The sequence below is a fragment of the Ostrea edulis genome, chromosome 3 (genome assembly GCF_947568905.1).
Source record: "Ostrea edulis chromosome 3, xbOstEdul1.1, whole genome shotgun sequence".
Lineage (NCBI taxonomy): Eukaryota > Metazoa > Mollusca > Bivalvia > Ostreida > Ostreidae > Ostrea > Ostrea edulis.
This window is the reverse complement of record NC_079166.1, coordinates 83,092,028-83,102,326: the sequence shown is the minus strand read 5'-3', so window position 1 is coordinate 83,102,326 and position 10,299 is coordinate 83,092,028. Positions and strand designations below refer to the sequence as shown.

The 10,299-nt window shown below is 35.6% G+C and overlaps 1 long non-coding RNA gene across 1 annotated transcript; it reads right to left on the bottom strand.

Annotated features, from left to right (window-relative positions):
• Positions 1-10,111, bottom strand: LOC130052938 (uncharacterized). Its single transcript, XR_008801326.1, has 7 exons — positions 9,251-10,111; positions 7,559-8,594; positions 5,867-6,902; positions 4,175-5,210; positions 2,483-3,518; positions 791-1,826; positions 1-134 (listed from the first exon to the last, which is right to left on the bottom strand). It is a non-coding gene; the product is annotated as an uncharacterized LOC130052938 (long non-coding RNA).
• Between the last annotated feature and the right edge of the window lie 188 nt (positions 10,112-10,299).

Sequence of the window (10,299 nt, the reverse complement as noted above, 5' to 3'; positions counted from 1 at the left end):
TGTAGGGTTTTTAAATAATTTTATTGCGTACACATTTAGGGCGGTCGACATGATGTATTGGTGTAGTTTCACTCAGAATAAGTCAGATTTGTCAAAAATGGGAGTTGACGTCAATGACATGAGATGTCAGAATTCTTAAAGGTAGCAGGGGACAGTTTCGCACTATAGGCCCGGTCAACTTTTTCAAAAAATGGAATTACCCTGTATTTGAAGTGATATTACATGTGTAAAAATGTATACAATAATTTTAGGATGCATGTCAAATGTAGCTGAGTGCTTAGTAAAAATGTTGATATACAACATGTAGGTGTCACCATGATTCCTAGCATATAGATGGGTGCAAATACGAAACTAAGACACGTGGTCAGTTGCTGAAGAAATTCCGGTGAAAACATGCAGGGTCTAGCAAAAGGTCTGTAGCTGTGAGGGAAGGTGGATGGCCCCATATGAGAGGTAGATTTTTGAGAAGGGCAGATAGGGTTCTTGATTGTGCACAGTGTCTAAATCCCCATGTTTGGTACTGTGATGGTGTGGGGGTGGTGCGGATTAGCCCAAATGAGGGAAAATCAAAGCAAAAAAGGGGAACCTGCTCAGAGCATGTTTTGTGCACCAGCACCAGTATTTATAGATTACATGTAATTTAGGGTCATAATTTATTAACTACACTAATATGAAATACAAGTATTGACATAAAAGGGAAATATGATTTTTCATTAGTCTGTCATAATCTGACTTTGGTGTATACCCCCTATCCACATGTTTCAAAACCAAAGAAACTGTCCCCTGCCACCTTTAAGAGAATGGCATTTTTTGAAACCCATGGAATTCAGTCAATTTCATTAATATTATCAAGATAAATGTATTAGATATGTAATACAACCCCTTATTTCAATAGATGTATCACATTAGTGTCACAATGGTAGACAACAGAGTCAAGGGGGGTAAGCTATGCTTTAGTACTATGGAAAACCAGAATCTGGTCAAGTATCATAGTGACATGTAAGTACATGTAAATAAGCTTAGTGGTTAAAATAATGTTATTTGGGGTACTTCATATACTGTGTATTCTTTTTACATAGATGACATGTAGTTTTACATGTTCTACATGTAATTAACAAATTGTACTGATTGGCAGGTCTCAGGTACAGTAGATCACATTTCTTCTCAGCACCATGATACATATTTATGAAAAAATACTTGCAGATAGAGAAATAAGTCATTTTAGAGACATTTTGTACACAAAAAACACAGTTAACACCATTTTCTCATTTATGGGTGGTACTTGTAAACAAGCCACCTCCCCTTTGACATTTGACTGAATTGCATGAATCTTTAGTTTTCACTATTAGGATGGCATAGAATAGAATGTAAGAAGAGAACAGGTATTCAAAATCTTGTTGGGGAGTTGTTTACTTAATTAGAGCATATTTCAGATCTATACATATACAGTATGTAAAGAAGTAGACAGTGAAGTTGGAAATTTTCTTGATTTTAAGAGCAGTTATGTCCCTTTATCTCTCTCTAATCCATCATTTTCTACACAGGTTCTCATGATTACATGTTCAGCATGTAGCACCACATATAAGGTCACTTTTACCATAGATACAATATACTTGTAATATTATTTGTTAGGCACAGGGATCTTACTCGAACACTCTCATCACTCTAAAATGACAACATCATACACAGAAATGTAGGGTTTTTAAATAATTTTATTGCGTACACATTTAGGGCGGTCGACATGATGTATTGGTGTAGTTTCACTCAGAATAAGTCAGATTTGTCAAAAATGGGAGTTGACGTCAATGACATGAGATGTCAGAATTCTTAAAGGTAGCAGGGGACAGTTTCGCACTATAGGCCCGGTCAACTTTTTCAAAAAATGGAATTACCCTGTATTTGAAGTGATATTACATGTGTAAAAATGTATACAATAATTTTAGGATGCATGTCAAATGTAGCTGAGTGCTTAGTAAAAATGTTGATATACAACATGTAGGTGTCACCATGATTCCTAGCATATAGATGGGTGCAAATACGAAACTAAGACACGTGGTCAGTTGCTGAAGAAATTCCGGTGAAAACATGCAGGGTCTAGCAAAAGGTCTGTAGCTGTGAGGGAAGGTGGATGGCCCCATATGAGAGGTAGATTTTTGAGAAGGGCAGATAGGGTTCTTGATTGTGCACAGTGTCTAAATCCCCATGTTTGGTACTGTGATGGTGTGGGGGTGGTGCGGATTAGCCCAAATGAGGGAAAATCAAAGCAAAAAAGGGGAACCTGCTCAGAGCATGTTTTGTGCACCAGCACCAGTATTTATAGATTACATGTAATTTAGGGTCATAATTTATTAACTACACTAATATGAAATACAAGTATTGACATAAAAGGGAAATATGATTTTTCATTAGTCTGTCATAATCTGACTTTGGTGTATACCCCCTATCCACATGTTTCAAAACCAAAGAAACTGTCCCCTGCCACCTTTAAGAGAATGGCATTTTTTGAAACCCATGGAATTCAGTCAATTTCATTAATATTATCAAGATAAATGTATTAGATATGTAATACAACCCCTTATTTCAATAGATGTATCACATTAGTGTCACAATGGTAGACAACAGAGTCAAGGGGGGTAAGCTATGCTTTAGTACTATGGAAAACCAGAATCTGGTCAAGTATCATAGTGACATGTAAGTACATGTAAATAAGCTTAGTGGTTAAAATAATGTTATTTGGGGTACTTCATATACTGTGTATTCTTTTTACATAGATGACATGTAGTTTTACATGTTCTACATGTAATTAACAAATTGTACTGATTGGCAGGTCTCAGGTACAGTAGATCACATTTCTTCTCAGCACCATGATACATATTTATGAAAAAATACTTGCAGATAGAGAAATAAGTCATTTTAGAGACGTTTTGTACACAAAAAACACAGTTAACACCATTTTCTCATTTATGGGTGGTACTTGTAAACAAGCCACCTCCCCTTTGACATTTGACTGAATTGCATGAATCTTTAGTTTTCACTATTAGGATGGCATAGAATAGAATGTAAGAAGAGAACAGGTATTCAAAATCTTGTTGGGGAGTTGTTTACTTAATTAGAGCATATTTCAGATCTATACATATACAGTATGTAAAGAAGTAGACAGTGAAGTTGGAAATTTTCTTGATTTTAAGAGCAGTTATGTCCCTTTATCTCTCTCTAATCCATCATTTTCTACACAGGTTCTCATGATTACATGTTCAGCATGTAGCACCACATATAAGGTCACTTTTACCATAGATACAATATACTTGTAATATTATTTGTTAGGCACAGGGATCTTACTCGAACACTCTCATCACTCTAAAATGACAACATCATACACAGAAATGTAGGGTTTTTAAATAATTTTATTGCGTACACATTTAGGGCGGTCGACATGATGTATTGGTGTAGTTTCACTCAGAATAAGTCAGATTTGTCAAAAATGGGAGTTGACGTCAATGACATGAGATGTCAGAATTCTTAAAGGTAGCAGGGGACAGTTTCGCACTATAGGCCCGGTCAACTTTTTCAAAAAATGGAATTACCCTGTATTTGAAGTGATATTACATGTGTAAAAATGTATACAATAATTTTAGGATGCATGTCAAATGTAGCTGAGTGCTTAGTAAAAATGTTGATATACAACATGTAGGTGTCACCATGATTCCTAGCATATAGATGGGTGCAAATACGAAACTAAGACACGTGGTCAGTTGCTGAAGAAATTCCGGTGAAAACATGCAGGGTCTAGCAAAAGGTCTGTAGCTGTGAGGGAAGGTGGATGGCCCCATATGAGAGGTAGATTTTTGAGAAGGGCAGATAGGGTTCTTGATTGTGCACAGTGTCTAAATCCCCATGTTTGGTACTGTGATGGTGTGGGGGTGGTGCGGATTAGCCCAAATGAGGGAAAATCAAAGCAAAAAAGGGGAACCTGCTCAGAGCATGTTTTGTGCACCAGCACCAGTATTTATAGATTACATGTAATTTAGGGTCATAATTTATTAACTACACTAATATGAAATACAAGTATTGACATAAAAGGGAAATATGATTTTTCATTAGTCTGTCATAATCTGACTTTGGTGTATACCCCCTATCCACATGTTTCAAAACCAAAGAAACTGTCCCCTGCCACCTTTAAGAGAATGGCATTTTTTGAAACCCATGGAATTCAGTCAATTTCATTAATATTATCAAGATAAATGTATTAGATATGTAATACAACCCCTTATTTCAATAGATGTATCACATTAGTGTCACAATGGTAGACAACAGAGTCAAGGGGGGTAAGCTATGCTTTAGTACTATGGAAAACCAGAATCTGGTCAAGTATCATAGTGACATGTAAGTACATGTAAATAAGCTTAGTGGTTAAAATAATGTTATTTGGGGTACTTCATATACTGTGTATTCTTTTTACATAGATGACATGTAGTTTTACATGTTCTACATGTAATTAACAAATTGTACTGATTGGCAGGTCTCAGGTACAGTAGATCACATTTCTTCTCAGCACCATGATACATATTTATGAAAAAATACTTGCAGATAGAGAAATAAGTCATTTTAGAGACGTTTTGTACACAAAAAACACAGTTAACACCATTTTCTCATTTATGGGTGGTACTTGTAAACAAGCCACCTCCCCTTTGACATTTGACTGAATTGCATGAATCTTTAGTTTTCACTATTAGGATGGCATAGAATAGAATGTAAGAAGAGAACAGGTATTCAAAATCTTGTTGGGGAGTTGTTTACTTAATTAGAGCATATTTCAGATCTATACATATACAGTATGTAAAGAAGTAGACAGTGAAGTTGGAAATTTTCTTGATTTTAAGAGCAGTTATGTCCCTTTATCTCTCTCTAATCCATCATTTTCTACACAGGTTCTCATGATTACATGTTCAGCATGTAGCACCACATATAAGGTCACTTTTACCATAGATACAATATACTTGTAATATTATTTGTTAGGCACAGGGATCTTACTCGAACACTCTCATCACTCTAAAATGACAACATCATACACAGAAATGTAGGGTTTTTAAATAATTTTATTGCGTACACATTTAGGGCGGTCGACATGATGTATTGGTGTAGTTTCACTCAGAATAAGTCAGATTTGTCAAAAATGGGAGTTGACGTCAATGACATGAGATGTCAGAATTCTTAAAGGTAGCAGGGGACAGTTTCGCACTATAGGCCCGGTCAACTTTTTCAAAAAATGGAATTACCCTGTATTTGAAGTGATATTACATGTGTAAAAATGTATACAATAATTTTAGGATGCATGTCAAATGTAGCTGAGTGCTTAGTAAAAATGTTGATATACAACATGTAGGTGTCACCATGATTCCTAGCATATAGATGGGTGCAAATACGAAACTAAGACACGTGGTCAGTTGCTGAAGAAATTCCGGTGAAAACATGCAGGGTCTAGCAAAAGGTCTGTAGCTGTGAGGGAAGGTGGATGGCCCCATATGAGAGGTAGATTTTTGAGAAGGGCAGATAGGGTTCTTGATTGTGCACAGTGTCTAAATCCCCATGTTTGGTACTGTGATGGTGTGGGGGTGGTGCGGATTAGCCCAAATGAGGGAAAATCAAAGCAAAAAAGGGGAACCTGCTCAGAGCATGTTTTGTGCACCAGCACCAGTATTTATAGATTACATGTAATTTAGGGTCATAATTTATTAACTACACTAATATGAAATACAAGTATTGACATAAAAGGGAAATATGATTTTTCATTAGTCTGTCATAATCTGACTTTGGTGTATACCCCCTATCCACATGTTTCAAAACCAAAGAAACTGTCCCCTGCCACCTTTAAGAGAATGGCATTTTTTGAAACCCATGGAATTCAGTCAATTTCATTAATATTATCAAGATAAATGTATTAGATATGTAATACAACCCCTTATTTCAATAGATGTATCACATTAGTGTCACAATGGTAGACAACAGAGTCAAGGGGGGTAAGCTATGCTTTAGTACTATGGAAAACCAGAATCTGGTCAAGTATCATAGTGACATGTAAGTACATGTAAATAAGCTTAGTGGTTAAAATAATGTTATTTGGGGTACTTCATATACTGTGTATTCTTTTTACATAGATGACATGTAGTTTTACATGTTCTACATGTAATTAACAAATTGTACTGATTGGCAGGTCTCAGGTACAGTAGATCACATTTCTTCTCAGCACCATGATACATATTTATGAAAAAATACTTGCAGATAGAGAAATAAGTCATTTTAGAGACATTTTGTACACAAAAAACACAGTTAACACCATTTTCTCATTTATGGGTGGTACTTGTAAACAAGCCACCTCCCCTTTGACATTTGACTGAATTGCATGAATCTTTAGTTTTCACTATTAGGATGGCATAGAATAGAATGTAAGAAGAGAACAGGTATTCAAAATCTTGTTGGGGAGTTGTTTACTTAATTAGAGCATATTTCAGATCTATACATATACAGTATGTAAAGAAGTAGACAGTGAAGTTGGAAATTTTCTTGATTTTAAGAGCAGTTATGTCCCTTTATCTCTCTCTAATCCATCATTTTCTACACAGGTTCTCATGATTACATGTTCAGCATGTAGCACCACATATAAGGTCACTTTTACCATAGATACAATATACTTGTAATATTATTTGTTAGGCACAGGGATCTTACTCGAACACTCTCATCACTCTAAAATGACAACATCATACACAGAAATGTAGGGTTTTTAAATAATTTTATTGCGTACACATTTAGGGCGGTCGACATGATGTATTGGTGTAGTTTCACTCAGAATAAGTCAGATTTGTCAAAAATGGGAGTTGACGTCAATGACATGAGATGTCAGAATTCTTAAAGGTAGCAGGGGACAGTTTCGCACTATAGGCCCGGTCAACTTTTTCAAAAAATGGAATTACCCTGTATTTGAAGTGATATTACATGTGTAAAAATGTATACAATAATTTTAGGATGCATGTCAAATGTAGCTGAGTGCTTAGTAAAAATGTTGATATACAACATGTAGGTGTCACCATGATTCCTAGCATATAGATGGGTGCAAATACGAAACTAAGACACGTGGTCAGTTGCTGAAGAAATTCCGGTGAAAACATGCAGGGTCTAGCAAAAGGTCTGTAGCTGTGAGGGAAGGTGGATGGCCCCATATGAGAGGTAGATTTTTGAGAAGGGCAGATAGGGTTCTTGATTGTGCACAGTGTCTAAATCCCCATGTTTGGTACTGTGATGGTGTGGGGGTGGTGCGGATTAGCCCAAATGAGGGAAAATCAAAGCAAAAAAGGGGAACCTGCTCAGAGCATGTTTTGTGCACCAGCACCAGTATTTATAGATTACATGTAATTTAGGGTCATAATTTATTAACTACACTAATATGAAATACAAGTATTGACATAAAAGGGAAATATGATTTTTCATTAGTCTGTCATAATCTGACTTTGGTGTATACCCCCTATCCACATGTTTCAAAACCAAAGAAACTGTCCCCTGCCACCTTTAAGAGAATGGCATTTTTTGAAACCCATGGAATTCAGTCAATTTCATTAATATTATCAAGATAAATGTATTAGATATGTAATACAACCCCTTATTTCAATAGATGTATCACATTAGTGTCACAATGGTAGACAACAGAGTCAAGGGGGGTAAGCTATGCTTTAGTACTATGGAAAACCAGAATCTGGTCAAGTATCATAGTGACATGTAAGTACATGTAAATAAGCTTAGTGGTTAAAATAATGTTATTTGGGGTACTTCATATACTGTGTATTCTTTTTACATAGATGACATGTAGTTTTACATGTTCTACATGTAATTAACAAATTGTACTGATTGGCAGGTCTCAGGTACAGTAGATCACATTTCTTCTCAGCACCATGATACATATTTATGAAAAAATACTTGCAGATAGAGAAATAAGTCATTTTAGAGACATTTTGTACACAAAAAACACAGTTAACACCATTTTCTCATTTATGGGTGGTACTTGTAAACAAGCCACCTCCCCTTTGACATTTGACTGAATTGCATGAATCTTTAGTTTTCACTATTAGGATGGCATAGAATAGAATGTAAGAAGAGAACAGGTATTCAAAATCTTGTTGGGGAGTTGTTTACTTAATTAGAGCATATTTCAGATCTATACATATACAGTATGTAAAGAAGTAGACAGTGAAGTTGGAAATTTTCTTGATTTTAAGAGCAGTTATGTCCCTTTATCTCTCTCTAATCCATCATTTTCTACACAGGTTCTCATGATTACATGTTCAGCATGTAGCACCACATATAAGGTCACTTTTACCATAGATACAATATACTTGTAATATTATTTGTTAGGCACAGGGATCTTACTCGAACACTCTCATCACTCTAAAATGACAACATCATACACAGAAATGTAGGGTTTTTAAATAATTTTATTGCGTACACATTTAGGGCGGTCGACATGATGTATTGGTGTAGTTTCACTCAGAATAAGTCAGATTTGTCAAAAATGGGAGTTGACGTCAATGACATGAGATGTCAGAATTCTTAAAGGTAGCAGGGGACAGTTTCGCACTATAGGCCCGGTCAACTTTTTCAAAAAATGGAATTACCCTGTATTTGAAGTGATATTACATGTGTAAAAATGTATACAATAATTTTAGGATGCATGTCAAATGTAGCTGAGTGCTTAGTAAAAATGTTGATATACAACATGTAGGTGTCACCATGATTCCTAGCATATAGATGGGTGCAAATACGAAACTAAGACACGTGGTCAGTTGCTGAAGAAATTCCGGTGAAAACATGCAGGGTCTAGCAAAAGGTCTGTAGCTGTGAGGGAAGGTGGATGGCCCCATATGAGAGGTAGATTTTTGAGAAGGGCAGATAGGGTTCTTGATTGTGCACAGTGTCTAAATCCCCATGTTTGGTACTGTGATGGTGTGGGGGTGGTGCGGATTAGCCCAAATGAGGGAAAATCAAAGCAAAAAAGGGGAACCTGCTCAGAGCATGTTTTGTGCACCAGCACCAGTATTTATAGATTACATGTAATTTAGGGTCATAATTTATTAACTACACTAATATGAAATACAAGTATTGACATAAAAGGGAAATATGATTTTTCATTAGTCTGTCATAATCTGACTTTGGTGTATACCCCCTATCCACATGTTTCAAAACCAAAGAAACTGTCCCCTGCCACCTTTAAGAGAATGGCATTTTTTGAAACCCATGGAATTCAGTCAATTTCATTAATATTATCAAGATAAATGTATTAGATATGTAATACAACCCCTTATTTCAATAGATGTATCACATTAGTGTCACAATGGTAGACAACAGAGTCAAGGGGGGTAAGCTATGCTTTAGTACTATGGAAAACCAGAATCTGGTCAAGTATCATAGTGACATGTAAGTACATGTAAATAAGCTTAGTGGTTAAAATAATGTTATTTGGGGTACTTCATATACTGTGTATTCTTTTTACATAGATGACATGTAGTTTTACATGTTCTACATGTAATTAACAAATTGTACTGATTGGCAGGTCTCAGGTACAGTAGATCACATTTCTTCTCAGCACCATGATACATATTTATGAAAAAATACTTGCAGATAGAGAAATAAGTCATTTTAGAGACATTTTGTACACAAAAAACACAGTTAACACCATTTTCTCATTTATGGGTGGTACTTGTAAACAAGCCACCTCCCCTTTGACATTTGACTGAATTGCATGAATCTTTAGTTTTCACTATTAGGATGGCATAGAATAGAATGTAAGAAGAGAACAGGTATTCAAAATCTTGTTGGGGAGTTGTTTACTTAATTAGAGCATATTTCAGATCTATACATATACAGTATGTAAAGAAGTAGACAGTGAAGTTGGAAATTTTCTTGATTTTAAGAGTGCAGTTATGTCCCTTTATCTCTCTCTAATCCATCATTTTCTACACAGGTTCTCATGATTACATGTTCAGCATGTAGCACCACATATAAGGTCACTTTTACCATAGATACAATATACTTGTAATATTATTTGTTAGGCACAGGGATCTTACTCGAACACTCTCATCACTCTAAAATGACAACATCATACACAGAAATGTAGGGTTTTTAAATAATTTTATTGCGTACACATTTAGGGCGGTCGACATGATGTATTGGTGTAGTTTCACTCAGAATAAGTCAGATTTGTCAAAAATGGGAGTTGACGTCAATGACATGAGATGTCAGAATTCTTAAAGGTAG